Source organism: Triticum aestivum, chromosome 5D (genome assembly GCF_018294505.1).
Source record: "Triticum aestivum cultivar Chinese Spring chromosome 5D, IWGSC CS RefSeq v2.1, whole genome shotgun sequence".
In the NCBI taxonomy this organism is placed as follows: Eukaryota; Viridiplantae; Streptophyta; class Magnoliopsida; order Poales; family Poaceae; genus Triticum; species Triticum aestivum.
Window position 1 is genome coordinate 85,682,083 of NC_057808.1, and position 14,218 is coordinate 85,696,300.

At 38.7% G+C, this 14,218-nt stretch overlaps 1 pseudogene; it reads left to right on the plus strand.

Annotated features, from left to right (window-relative positions):
- LOC123120299 (aminopeptidase M1-C-like) overlaps nucleotides 1–13,981 on the plus strand; it is a 27,034-nt pseudogene extending 13,053 nt beyond the window's left edge.
- Nucleotides 13,982–14,218: the final 237 nt, after the last annotated feature.

Below are 14,218 nucleotides of genomic sequence, written 5' to 3' on the forward strand. Positions count from 1 at the left end.
CCCCCCAAGGCAAGGGGGAACTCCCCCTAGGGTTCCCAACCCTAGGCGCATGGGGGGAGGCCCAAGGGGGGCGCCCCAGCCCACTAAGGGCTGGTTCCCTTCCACTTTCAGCCCACGGGGCCCTCCGGGATAGGTGGCCCCACCCGGTGGACCCCCGGGACCCTTCCGGTGGTCCCGGTACAATACCGGTAACCCCCGAAACTTTCCCGGTGGCCGAAACTGGACTTCCTATATATAATTCTTCACCTCCGGACCATTGCGGAACCTCTCGTGACGTCCGGGATCTCATCCGGGACTTCGAACAACTTTCGGGTTTCCGCATACATATATCTCTACAACCCTAGCATCACCGGACCTTAAGTGTGTAGACCCTACGGGTTCGGGAGACATGCAGACATGACCGAGACGCCTCTCCGGTCAATAACCAACAGCGGGATCTGGATACCCATGTTGGCTCCCACATGTTCCACGATGATCTCATCGGATGAACCACGGTGTCGAGGATTCAATCAATCCCGTATGCAATTCCCTTTGTCAATCGGTATGTTACTTGCCCGAGATTCGATCGTCGGTATCCCAATACCTTGTTCAATCTCGTTACCGGCAAGTCTCTTTACTCGTACCGCAATGCATGATCCCGTGACTAATGCCTTAGTCACATTGAGCTCATTATGATGATGCATTACCGAGTGGGCCCAGAGATACCTCTCCGTCACACGGAGTGACAAATCCCAGTCTCGATCCGTGCCAACCCAACAGACACTTTCAGAGATACCCGTAGTGCACCTTTATAGTCACCCAGTTACGTTGTGACGTTTGGCACACCCAAAGCACTCCTACGGTATCCGGGAGTTGCACGATCTCATGGTCTAAGGAAAAGATACTTGACATTGGAAAAGCTCTAGCAAACGAAACTACACGATCTTTTATGCTATGCTTAGGATTGGGTCTTGTCCATCACATCATTCTCCTAATGATGTGATCCCGTTATCAATGACATCCAATGTCCATAGTCAAGAAACCATGACTATCTGTTGATCAACGAGCTAGTCAACTAGAGGCTTACTAGGGACACGTTGTGGTCTATGTATTCACACATGTATTACGATTTCCGGACAATACAATTATAGCATGAATAATAGACAATTACCATGAACAAAGAAATATAATAATAACCATTTATTATTGCCTCTAGGGCATATTTCCAACAGGCCGCTGCCATCCCCCCGAGCCACCCGTCGTTGACTAAGGGGCCAGATCCGAGTGGATCTGGCCGGAGATCAGCGGGAGTGCTTAGTCCCTCATCCCGCGCCACCACTGCTGCAGAGCAAGGTAGTATCCACCAGCTTGCGTTGCCGCAGCCCGCGCCGCTCGACGGGACAAATTGGGCGGAGGAGGCCGACGCAGATGAACGCAACCCCTCGAGCTGCCATCACCTCCCGGCTGAGCACGCCCCACCAGATGCCGGCACACAACCCTTCGCGCGCCGCACCAGCCCACCCCCGTCATCAGAGACGCCGCCGCAGCCGTGCCACGGCGCCCCGGATAGCACCGCGCTTCCTGTGAGTTCGCCACCCCGCACTAGCAACCTCGCGAGGAGGGGAGAAAAGAGGCCCCGTCACCGGTGGCGCAAGCAAGCGACGGCGAGGGGGAGGAAGGGGCAGGAAAGAGCTGGCGGCGGAACAAGGGTTCGTCCTCCCGCTCGCGGGAGCGGGGCGGGTGAGACGGGCCGGTTCTCCTTTTTTCAAGGTTTCCTGAATGGTTTCATGGAGCTATATACAGTAGAAGAGAGAACAAATGAACTATCGGTTCCCGTATGCTCAAAACATTGTAGGATGCCACATTCGCTAGCCAGTTTACAATTAGTCCTATCAATGTTGAAACTACAAAACAGACTTGCATTTGGGTAGTATTTTTGCAGAACTAATACTATTATCTTTGATGGTTCATGATTTGTGATGTATTTTGAGTTCAGTAAATATCAGTATAAGGGTAAGACGACACACATGGCGGTGACACAGTTTCAGCCTGTGTATGCGTGGCGATGCTTTCCCTGTTGGGATGAGCCTGCTTTTAAGGTTATTATCATCTCATTGTTACTGAGATATCTAGATTTTCTAGATGATTGATCTATCATTTTTGTTCTTGAAGCACCACTGGCCATGTACTCATAAGTTAAGTATGTGTTTATAGGGAAAACGATTCTAATTCCTCTAGTTATACCTTAATTTTTCCTCTCATGTATGTGAACAAGGGCTTCAGTGCATTCATCTCTGTTTGCTAACTTTTTCTTGCATTATCTCAATCTTTTAGGCGAAGTTCAAGGTAACATTAGAAGTTTCATCTGAGATGGTAGCACTTTCCAACATGCCTATATCTAGTGAGATAGTGCGTGGTTCTATGAGGATTATCCATTTTGAGGAATCACCTCTCATGTCAACTTATTTAGTTGCCATGGTTGTTGGTATTTTTGACTTTGTTGAGGATGTAACATCGAAAGGTATGAGCTCCATTTTTCATATAAGATTCACCTAATCCATTAAATTGTTATTATCACTTTACATTGTTCTTTTTATTTAGGCACTAAAGTTCGTGTGTACACTGAAGTTGGTAAGAGTTCACAAGGGAAGTTGGCATTGGATGTTGGGGTGAAGTCATTGGATTTCTATAATGAGTAAGATGTGAACATACCCTTTGCAATTAATTAAATAGGTTTTAGGAGAAGAACATAAGTGATCATACTGATGTCTTTTAAGCTATGGATGTTATCAGATATAATGACTAACCAAGTGTTTTTTCTTAATTATCATAGTTACTTTGGCACTCCCTATGCACTCGCTAAGTTGGATATGATTAGTATCCCTGAATTTAATTGGATGGGAATGGAGAATTACGGACTGATCACTTTCCATCCCACGGTCTTTCTTTTTGATGGTCCATCTACAACATCCACAAAACTACAGGAAGTATAGACCGTAAATCATAAACTTATTTGTAACATTTCTTTCATCATTTACTATACATGACTTCAGAAAATAGGCTTTCTTACCTAAATGATGCATAAGGGAATTACATTACTTCAACTAACAATAATTATGTTATTCTACTATACATCTGTTTTCTATGGTTGAAGTTTTTGAAGACATACTTTGTTTGTAGATTCCAAAATCTATTTTTTAGATTGCAGTACTTGTGGCACATGAATTGGCTCATCAATGGTGTGGAAATCTTGTAACCATGGAATGGTGGAATCACTTATGGTTAAACGAGGGATTTGCTACATGGGTAATTTGATGACTCAAATTTTCAAGAATTATGTACCATGATAATTATCTATACTTAATGAGCTAGTTTGTTAACAGATGAGCTATCAAGCAGTAGATTCCTTTTTTTCAGAAGTGGAATATTTTGCTGGATTTTCTTGAGAACACAATGTCTACTCTTAAATTGGATTCAATAGCAGGGTCTCATCCTATAGAGGTAATCACATTGCTTGTTGATGTGGTATGGCATGATCATTGGGTTGTACTTGTTATTCATTGCATATGCCATTTATTTATATGCTTTTGCATAGATTCTATGTGCACATAGAACCTATGGTAAAACTCTATTGTTGTTGAAATACGAGTATCTCGTAAGTTTTACTTTTGACATGACTATATGATGATAATTCATATACAGTATGTCAATTTTGAATCCTATTAATTCTTGGGTTGGGGACTCCTGACAGGTCAACGGAATACACCACCAACAACAAAAAAGCTTTTCAGTCCCAAACAAGTTGGGGGTATGCTAGAGTAGAAATCCATAAGGTCTCTAAAACCAAGTCATGGTTTTGGAACATGGCTGGCTAACTTCCATTCATCCCTGTCCATGGCTAGTTCTTTAGTGATATTCCAGTCCTTCATATCCCTCTTTACAGACTCCTCACATGTCAAGTTTGGTCTACCCCAATCTCTCTTGACATTACCAACACACTTTAACCGCTCGCTATGTACCGCCGCTTCTAGAGGCATGCATTGTATATGCTCAAACCATCTCAGACGATGTTGGAGAAGTTTCTATTCAATCGGTGCTACACCAATTCTATCGCATATATGATCATTCCAGACCCGATCCTTCCTTGTATGGACACATATTCATCTTAGCATGTGCATGTGTGATACTCCTTACTGTCGGACATGTCGCCTTTTAGTTGGCCAACATTCAATGCCATACAACATCTCATGTCGAATTTTCATTCTTTAGAACCTGCCTTTCGGCTTTTGTGGCACTCTCTTGTCATAGAGGACACTAGAAGCTTGGTTCCACTTCATCCATCCAGCTTTGATTCGATGGCTCACATCTTCGTTGATATCACCATCCTTCTACATCGTTGACCACAAATATAGGAAGGTGTCCTTCTGAGGTATTGCTTGCCCATCAAGACAAACCTCCTTCCTCTGTATACCTAGTAGTATTGAAACCACACCCCATATACTCATTGTTAGTTCTACTAAGCCTAAAGACATCTGATTCCAAAGTATGTCTAATAAACTCCAACTTTCCATTAACCCTCGTCCAACTATCATTGACTAGCACCACATTATCCGCAAAGGGCATACACCATGGGATATCTACTTCTATATCCCTTGTTACCTCATCAACCACAAAGTATAAAACATAAGGGCTCAAAACTCGCCCTTGGTGCAGTCCTATTTTAATTGGAAAATCATTAGTGTCATCATCACTTGTTCGAACACTTGTCACAATATTATTGTAAATGTCCTTGATGAGGCAGTTTACTTTGTTGCGACTTTGTGGTTCTCCAAGGCCCACCACATGACATTCCACAATATCTTATCATAGGCCTTATCCAAGACAATGAACACTATATGCATGTCCTTCCTTGGTCAATGTCCATTAGTTGCCATATGAAGAAAATGGCTTCCATGGTCAACGTCCAAGGCAAGAAACCAAACTGAATTTTGGTCACACTTTCCATTCTTCTTAAGAGGTGCTCAATGACTCTCTCCCTTATATAGCTTCATTGTATGTCTCATTAGCTTAATATAGTTGTTAGTACAACATTGAACACCACCCTTGTTCCTGCGGATTGGTATAATATACCCCGCATCCATTCTTCAGGCATCTTATTTGACCAAAAGATAAGGTCATCACCGAGAAACGCATTGCAGACACTCAACATCAAGATACCCACGTCAGTACGAAAACCCGATAACACCATATAGACTATTACTATCATACCAAGGTTCTATGCTCGCACATGAGCAAAAAGGACAAACACCCACACATGGGGGTAGACAAAAGTGGCAAAATGCACTAAATAACAGACATAGCCAAAACACAAATGGAGCATGTATGAAGTAGGCCAGAAGCACTAGGAAGGCATCAAGTGTCGCCCCCATCTTGAAGAGCAGTGCAAATCCACATCATGTTTGAAGTTTTGTCCCTCAACATCTTGGCGCCCTTCCTCAAATCAACAACATCTTCAAAATTCAGCAGTCCTGCACAATATGTCAACAAAAGCACTAGTAGAAAAAACAACTTCAAACAGGGTTTTGAGAGTTTTGAATTCAAATGTCACCTTGTTGCCATAGTTCCAAATAGCCCAACATATAGCAACTAAACCAATAGTATAGTAAGTCCCCCTACCCTCGGAGGAAGAAAAAAGACCGACAAGAATAAGTTCACACATTGTCTGGGCACAGATCGATACCAAACATGCTAGCCACAGTACGCCAGGGTACTGTAGCCATCGGGCACAGGAAGAAAAGGGGTTGTGATGTCTCTCAATCACCGCAAAGGAACATTTAGGTTTACCTTCTAGTTCCTCCTTTTCGTCTGATACCTTGTTAAACCCGCATCCAGGAAAAGTTGCCGCAGAAAAATCTGAATTTTAGAAGGAAGTTTCGCTTGCCATATCCAGCTATAGTCACTATCAGATAGGTTTTCCTCCAAAAGATTATAAACATAGTAATGAAGCAACATTTTGGTCCAAGTGGCCATCTAACAACATCACCATCAATGGAGATACAAAGTCTCTTGGCTAGCTCCATAACGCAGTTCGATTGCTCACTGAGGTCAGGATTTGGTCTCCTTCTGGAAAGGGAAGTACTATCAGCCTCTAGGCACTTATTAATAGTACAATCTTGATAATTGCAGATGCTGAAAAGTTGGGGGAACTTTCCAGCAAGAGGAATTTTGTCCTTTAAGGGGTCCTTCCATAATCTTGCAGTATCCCAAGATTGAACATCAATTTTCCTATCAGCGATATAATATTCTTTCACCTGAAGGATAGCTTTCTAGCAAGGTGAATCATTGAATTTTATCTCTAACAACAGCCATGATAGCTCTTTTAAAATACTTGGCATTTATAATATACTGCCATAGACCAGTTTTTTCTCCGGTGTTCACCACCACTTGGAGAGTAGACTGATGTTTTACTTATGTATATCCTTATCCCCAAGGCCCCCTTTTTCTTAGATTTGCAAATTTGGACCATTTAATCAGGTGATACCTCTTCTTTTCTTTACTAACTTGCCAGAAAATCTCCTTCTTTGTGTTGTCTAATGTCTTAATGAAAGTTCTACACATTAAAAACATAGACATATATTAGTAAGCAATATTAGAGGGATTCACATTCAACAAAGTGAGCCTACCACCAGAGGATGCAGTATTTCCAATCCACGTGTCACGTATTTTGATGTATTTAGATTCAATGAAGTCCAAGTCCATCCCCTCAAATAGGAGAATCTAACATGCACTCCAAGATATTTCATAGGAAAATGCCCAATCTGATTGTTGAATATATCTGCATTGATTTAAGTATCTCACCATCGCATCCCACACATAATTTTGTACTTTTTAAAAAGTAATCTTCAACCCGGACATCATTTCAAACATATAGAGTAACATTTTAAGATTTAGAGAGCTTTATTGGGATCATAATGAATACACAATACTGTGTCATCAGCATACAACAAAATGGCTACCCCATTGTCAATTAGGTCAGGGGCAATACCAAGCAGAAGTTTATATTTGTGCATTCAAAACCATCTTACACAAGTACTCAATAACCATGCCAAACGCAAAAGTAGATAGGGTGTTCCCTTGCCTCACCCCCTTGTGACTTTGAAAGTAGGGCCCATGAGTAATATTTAGCTTCACACTAATAGTCCATTATACATGATGCATTTCATCCAGTTGCACCATGTAGGCCCAAACCACCCTCATCTTAAGGCAGTCAATTATAAAGTCCCAATTGACCTTGTCATAGGCTTTCTCAAAATCAAGCTTAGTGACAATCCCAGTTATTTTCTTAATATAAGTATGATGAAGTATTTCATGCAGGGAGAGGATACCATCCATGATAGTTATGTGGTCAATAAAAGCATTCTGGTGCACACTAAACAACTTATCAACAAACAGTGCCACCCTACTATCTAGGACCTTGGTAATCAGCTTGTAGGGACATGTAAGCAAACATATCGGTCTAAATTGTTGAATTTTCTTGGCCCTACTAATTTTAGGCAACAAAGTAATAATCCCATAGTTCAATCTATGAAAATTAAGGGTTATAGAGTGAAAGGAAGCAAACAAATTCATGATGTGATGTTGCACAATTTCACAACACCATTGATAAAACTCAGTAGGAATGCTGTCAGTGCCAGGGGCTATATACTATCGCTATGTCTACAAGGACTCACCACACATCAATGGGGATACAATCAGGGCCAATCACATTGCCTCCCATCATCCTTTTTAAAGCCTTGCTGACCTCAGACTACTGGATTCGCCGCACAAAACATCTATTGGTATCATCAAAGGAGTCATCCAGCTCAATTCAGAGTTATCATTCTCTCCATTAAACATCTTGTTAAATATTCTCGACATCTATTTTTTCTCTCCTCGTCCTTCACGAGAAGCTTTTTTGCTCCATTGTTAATGCATTTTACTTGGTCGACATCCCTCATCTTCCTCTCTGAGATCTTGGCCCTCTTATGAATGTTTGTTTCTCCTTCCTTCATTTTTAAAGACATGCAGAGGCCCTGATAGGCTCAAACCCTTGCTTCACCCACACATCTCTTAGCATTCCTATTGACCCTCACAGGTCAACGGAATATGAGAACAATTTCTAAATCCACATATGGAAAAATGTTAGGAATATAAATATTGAACATTGTATCCCAGTGAACTGAAATCACATGATAAAAATTATTAAAAATCTTCATATCAATGTTGGCTAAGATTACTCGGATACTTTAATCAATATTATAATATAATTTTCATCCATCCTGTTCCCCATATGTGTATCCCACATGAAGCCAACATGCAAAAAAACATGACCTACAGTGAAACCTAGTCTAACAAGTCTAGATTGCGCATCTCACATGGTAGAGCATTCCCAACGACACCTCATGTGTACTTATAAATTTAAAGGATGGCTTATATGCCTGGAAATTAGGAAGGAAAGGTGTATCCTCTCACTCATTCCAATTATTTGATAGAGCTTAGAGGGGTACGTAGTAGTGTCACCAATTCCTCGAATGCAATGCTTTCACTTGTACTTGCTTGCTAAGGCCGTAGTATGTTGGGTTTATTCTTAGTAATAAAGGTTCCCCTCATGGTGTTGCATCTCTTTTTTAAGGTCAATGCCCATTGTACCCATGTAATGTGTTTGATTAATATCAATGAGAGAGTGTGGAATCAGGTTACATAATAGAGTATCAGGTTGGTACATATATTAGAGCATTCAGTTCTATCTACTTTGAATCTTTTATCAGCACCTCATTAAACCCCTCATAGTTCACACATGGATTTACTAGGTGAGTATACCTCATGGAGAGGACACTTGCTACTACATGATAACATAGTATATAATGTTATGTCTGATATAGTTGGCAACCACTTACAACGATGATTTTTCTATTACATATGCTTTGATTAGGCACTAATATGGCATCATTCCTAAACATTTCAGCTAGTATATATGGATACATTGATTTAATTTCCAACCATCTTTGATATTAATGATGTTCCTACGTTGGAGTGTGAGTCGGATTCAGAGATTTCTTCTAGCTCTAGATGGATCTAAACACCCAAGTTAGTGTGGGAGTGGGGCCCAGGAAATAGTGGTTGAAGAACCCATGCTTCACATCGCCACGATGAACATCATCCTACATGATATGTCATGGGTAGATTCTACTAAATATAGCATCCATCCCACTTTTGTTTGATCTCTCTTATCTTCTTCGATTTGTTGTAAAACAAAATTTAGCCATTGAAAAAGTAAATTATTGAAAAAGGCATAAATGTCTCACAACATACTTCCTTCCTCGCACTCTATCCTTGTTGTATTAGTAGTAGGTGTTTCATCATCCATCTTCTCTATTACTCAAGGGTGCATATAAAACATTGATAAGTAATGTATTTTCGTATAAGAGGTCCTCTAAAATAGTTGTAACAAAGCATGATTTTGTAAAATCTCTGAAACATTGAATCTAGGATATTGTTTTTCGCACAAATGAAAGACAAATGTTGGTCCGGGTTGGCATACAGCGAGAGAAGCATCCGGGGAAGAACAAGGGGGCTCTTGGAAAAGGTTTAATTATGCATGTTGCCTGATGTGTAATCTCTTCAATCAAAAGTTTTCCTAGTAGTTTGATGACACTTTTTGATTCTATGTGTAATCTTTTGAAATTTACAATGGAATATGGAAACCGATACAAAAATCCTTTTAGTTTCATGTATTGTATTAGGCATCAATTTTGGCAAGTTAATAAACAAAGATTCAATTGGTTGCCATAAATTTTCCATTTCTAAATGTTGACATGTAAACCATTTCATATTTTCAATGTTATTCCTCTTATGCCCAGGTTGAAATACACCATATCAATGAAATCGTTAGGATTTTTGACGACATCATTTATATTAAAGGCGCTTCTATTCTTCAAATGATACATAGCTACATTGGAGCAGAGCGTTTTCAGGTGGTGTTTTATATTGTTATGTATATAGTGCACTTCGTATATTACTTATAAGTGTACAAAACCACTCTTAACCAATTAATTGAATTCTTGGTGGATTGTGTGACACTATGATACCGTTTTCTATTATTAAATGGGTGTAAATAGTATTTTTTTGTATAAATGAATTTGATGCACACATACCATTTATGTGACCACTTATATTCCATTGGTGTCAAGGAGTAAGTCTACATTTTCTATGTACAAAATGAGAACATCAATTGAGACTTTAACATGACGGTTAATGTTATGTATTTTGTCAGCAAGTCTACATTACTCCGAATAGCCTAAAGTATGAGCTGTGAAAGACTTAATGCCATGAATTGTTGTATAATACTCCCTCCATCCCAAAATTCTTGTCTTAGATTTGTCTAAATACGGATGTATCAAGTCACATTTTAGTATTAGATACATCCGTATCTAGAAAAATCTAAGACAAGAATTTTGGGATGGAGGGAGTACTCACTATCTCTTTATGGGTTGTGTGCATCATTATGTACTAATTGTAAAAAACTTTTAGATAGCATTGAAGAAATATATACAAAAGTATGCCTACTCAAATGCTAAAACAGAGGATCTATGGGTCGTGCTTGAAGAAGAAACTGGCGAGCCATTCAAGGATTTCATGAGTACGTGGACAAAGCAACCAGGGTATCCTATAATTAATATAAAACATAAAGGGAAAGGAATCCAAGTTGAACAGGTAATTTTGGTACATAACTCTACTCATTTGGATATTAAACTTGTGGCCCATCATGTTAAATATTTTCATCGCAACCCGTTAAACCCTGTGGTCATGACCCATTTATTACATGATTATCACCCATGGTTTAGCTCAGCTTTCCTTGGGTTGGTCACCCCACTAATGTAATCATGTAGCATTTGTACACACTGTCATTACTCTTCTAGTATAAAAATATACAATGGGGGCTCCCCTACTATTCAACCATCAACAAAAACTTGAATAACTAACATTATACAAAATGTAAACCTTCATACGTATTGGTTGTGCATTCATCCAAGTGTTGACCCTAGATCCCATACACATATACATATTGTATGTTTTGAATTACTTATGCATTCCCTTGACTTATTGTTGGCCTAGTTATGATTGCTTATATATAAAAACGTAGGCCTTTACACACTTGTAGTGGAGAAAATGTGCATTGAACCTTTATTTATTGCTAATTAATCATACTTTTTATATATGTGGTTAGGTAAATTGGTCTGAAAAGGGATCTACTAAACATACCAAACACATGGAAATATTCTATCATGCATGTATTGGAATATACAAATCTAGAGAAACTACATGGTATTTATAAAAGAAATTAAGATGCTCAAAACTGGGCATTGTAAGCCCAATTTTCTTCCTTCAAAATGCACATTGACAATTGTACACTATTTTCAGCAATTTACTAGGGGTGGCAAACTATTTGCACTCTAACTTATAATGCTCTACATAGGCAAAATCATAGATATAAGTGCAGTTCATAGGCAATGCTATAGGATGGCACAAAAAAGCTACATGTATATGTTTATAATATCTTAAATTGCACTAATTATCGATAATATATATGTCAATTGTGTTCACATATATTGTTTCTTTCTTGTAGGCCCAATTTGTGCTAGATGGATCCTCTCGAGCTGGCTTGTGGGATGTGCCAATAACTTTAAGATGCTCTTCATCAACAAATAAATTCATTTTGAAACACAAGCATGATAATTTTGATGTATGTGGTGAACGGGAGAGGGGTGGAAATATTTGGATTAAGTTGAATGTAAATGAAACAGGGTTTTATCGAGTGAAGTATGACAAAGAAATTAAAACTAGACTTCAGAACGCATTAGAGGCCAATGAGTTCTCTTCAATGGAAAAAATTGGTATGTAACATATTTCACTATTATGATCTATTTGTTATATTTGATTCAAGGAGTACTTTAACATTAGATTTCCAGGAATTTTGGAGAACTCACTTATGCTTTCCATATCAAGAGAAGACACACTAGCATCATTGCTATGTATAGCGTATGCTTGTCGGGAAGTAGCCGACTACAATGTTTTGACACACATACAAGCTGTATGTACATTCTAGTTTTCCAAATAGTTCAATTTTATTTGTTTTCTAAATTTTAATTATCCATGTATTTTCCTTTGGCTTTACAGATAACTATAACTGTTTACCATGTATCTATTGATGCTACGCCTAACTTGGTTGCTGACATCAAAAAGCTTGTCACTAAAATTCTTCTGCCACCTACTCTGTATGTCATGTCACATTTTCAATCTTTACGTCACTAGTTACATGTTTAGTTGCATATTCTTTATTTGATGGCAAATATATGCTCAATCATATAACAAATATTTTCATTCTTACAATACCTTTCCTATGACCATTTTATGCACTCTACTTTTCAGAAAGTTGGGTTGGGATCCCAAGGATGGTGAGGGAGACCTAATAGTAAGTTTGAGAGAAACTCTCTTGGTTTCCCTTGTAAAACTTGGACATGATCATACCATAAGTGAAGGTCTTCGACGCTTTGACACCTTAATCCATGATCACAACTCTTCTATCCTTTCTCCTGGTACCAGAAAGGTCTAATAATCTTACCTTACTACACATCATGCGTCTATGTTGCTTCTTCAATTTTGTGACCAAAATGTGGTGCAGGCTGCATACCTATCTGTGATGCAAACTGTTTGTAGTTCAAATAGATTTAAATATGATTCTCTTCGACAACTCTACAAGGACTTTGGTGACGAGGAGGAAAAGTTACATGTCTTAGGTGTGTAACTTCTCTTACCATGATAAATTAACACAACTTCTTAATGATGATTTTTTTGTCCTGAAAGAGTTCTCTATTTCTTTGTAGGCACATTATCTTCTTGCCTGGATAAGGATATTGTTCTTGAGTCACTGAATTTAATATTCACTAATGAGATCATTAGTAAATGGAGATCAATTATATTTTTATCTAATGAATTCGCCAACTAGGATGAAATCAACACACACAAATAAAGGCATACATTAAAAATATAAAGTTTCCATTTCTTCATTGTGCTTGAAATAACATGTCCCTAGACAACCAATATATAGAAGTACAATCCTATCGGAGTGATTCACAACATCCACATGTTGTTCGTGACTATGACCAGATGTTCAGATTGTTATGTATGTCACTAGTTTGTGTATATCAATGCAGAGGAAAATAGTTAAAGGGAATTATTATTAACTAAATCCAAAAGATACAAGCATATTACCACATAGAGAATTGTATATAACTTATGAATTTACAACAACTCACCAGGTGCACCACAACGAAGATTCTTTACAAAATAGCTCAAATGTTTTGTATATTTCTTTTGTAAACTATTTATATCTTCTAACTTCAACTAACTCGTGAAATGTACTCATGGGACACTGAAATTTTAAAACAAGCTTCAAGTTTTCATATATTCAGCTTTTCCTTGGGATATGGAAAATGATTCATGTTAGTGCTAGTAGGCCATTAAATATTTTAGAAAATTAGCTGAATATAATTACATTTATGTCTTTCATTACATTTGTAGGAAAACTGGGACCGTGTCCTGAAGGTTATTCCCAAAAGAGACCTATTGTGGAGTATTGTGCACGACATTCTTCCATTGGTACATCCACATGAACTTTTATGGCTTTAGTTGGCAAGTTCTAAATTTCCCATTGAAAAGACTCTTAGTCAATTTTAACATATGACCGTTTCTTAAGTGCACTACCTATTTTTGGTGTTAGTTCACTACCAATGAAAAGGCAGAAGAGATTGCCAAGGTCTTCAGAAACTACACAGATCCGGAACTTCAGAGTGCACTGCAAGTGAAACTTCAGATGGTGCGTATCAACATGAGATGGATCGACGGTATCCAGTGTGAGCCCAACCTTGCACAGATGGTGGATGAATTGCTTCACGAGCCCTAATGTGTTGTTTTCTTGTAGTGTTAGCTTTATGTGCTCAACAATAGTGGGGAAGCTACAAGTTACTTCTTGAACGTACTGTTGTTGTCCGCAATAACATGTTTTTCTTAATTGTTATGCATTGAAGATGTCTCTTATTTTCTAGAATGAGAATCCACCTATCTATGCTGATGTTCAAAAGGCACCAAGGAAATATTTACACTTAAACTATGAACTATAGTGGTAAATAAGAGAATGCCT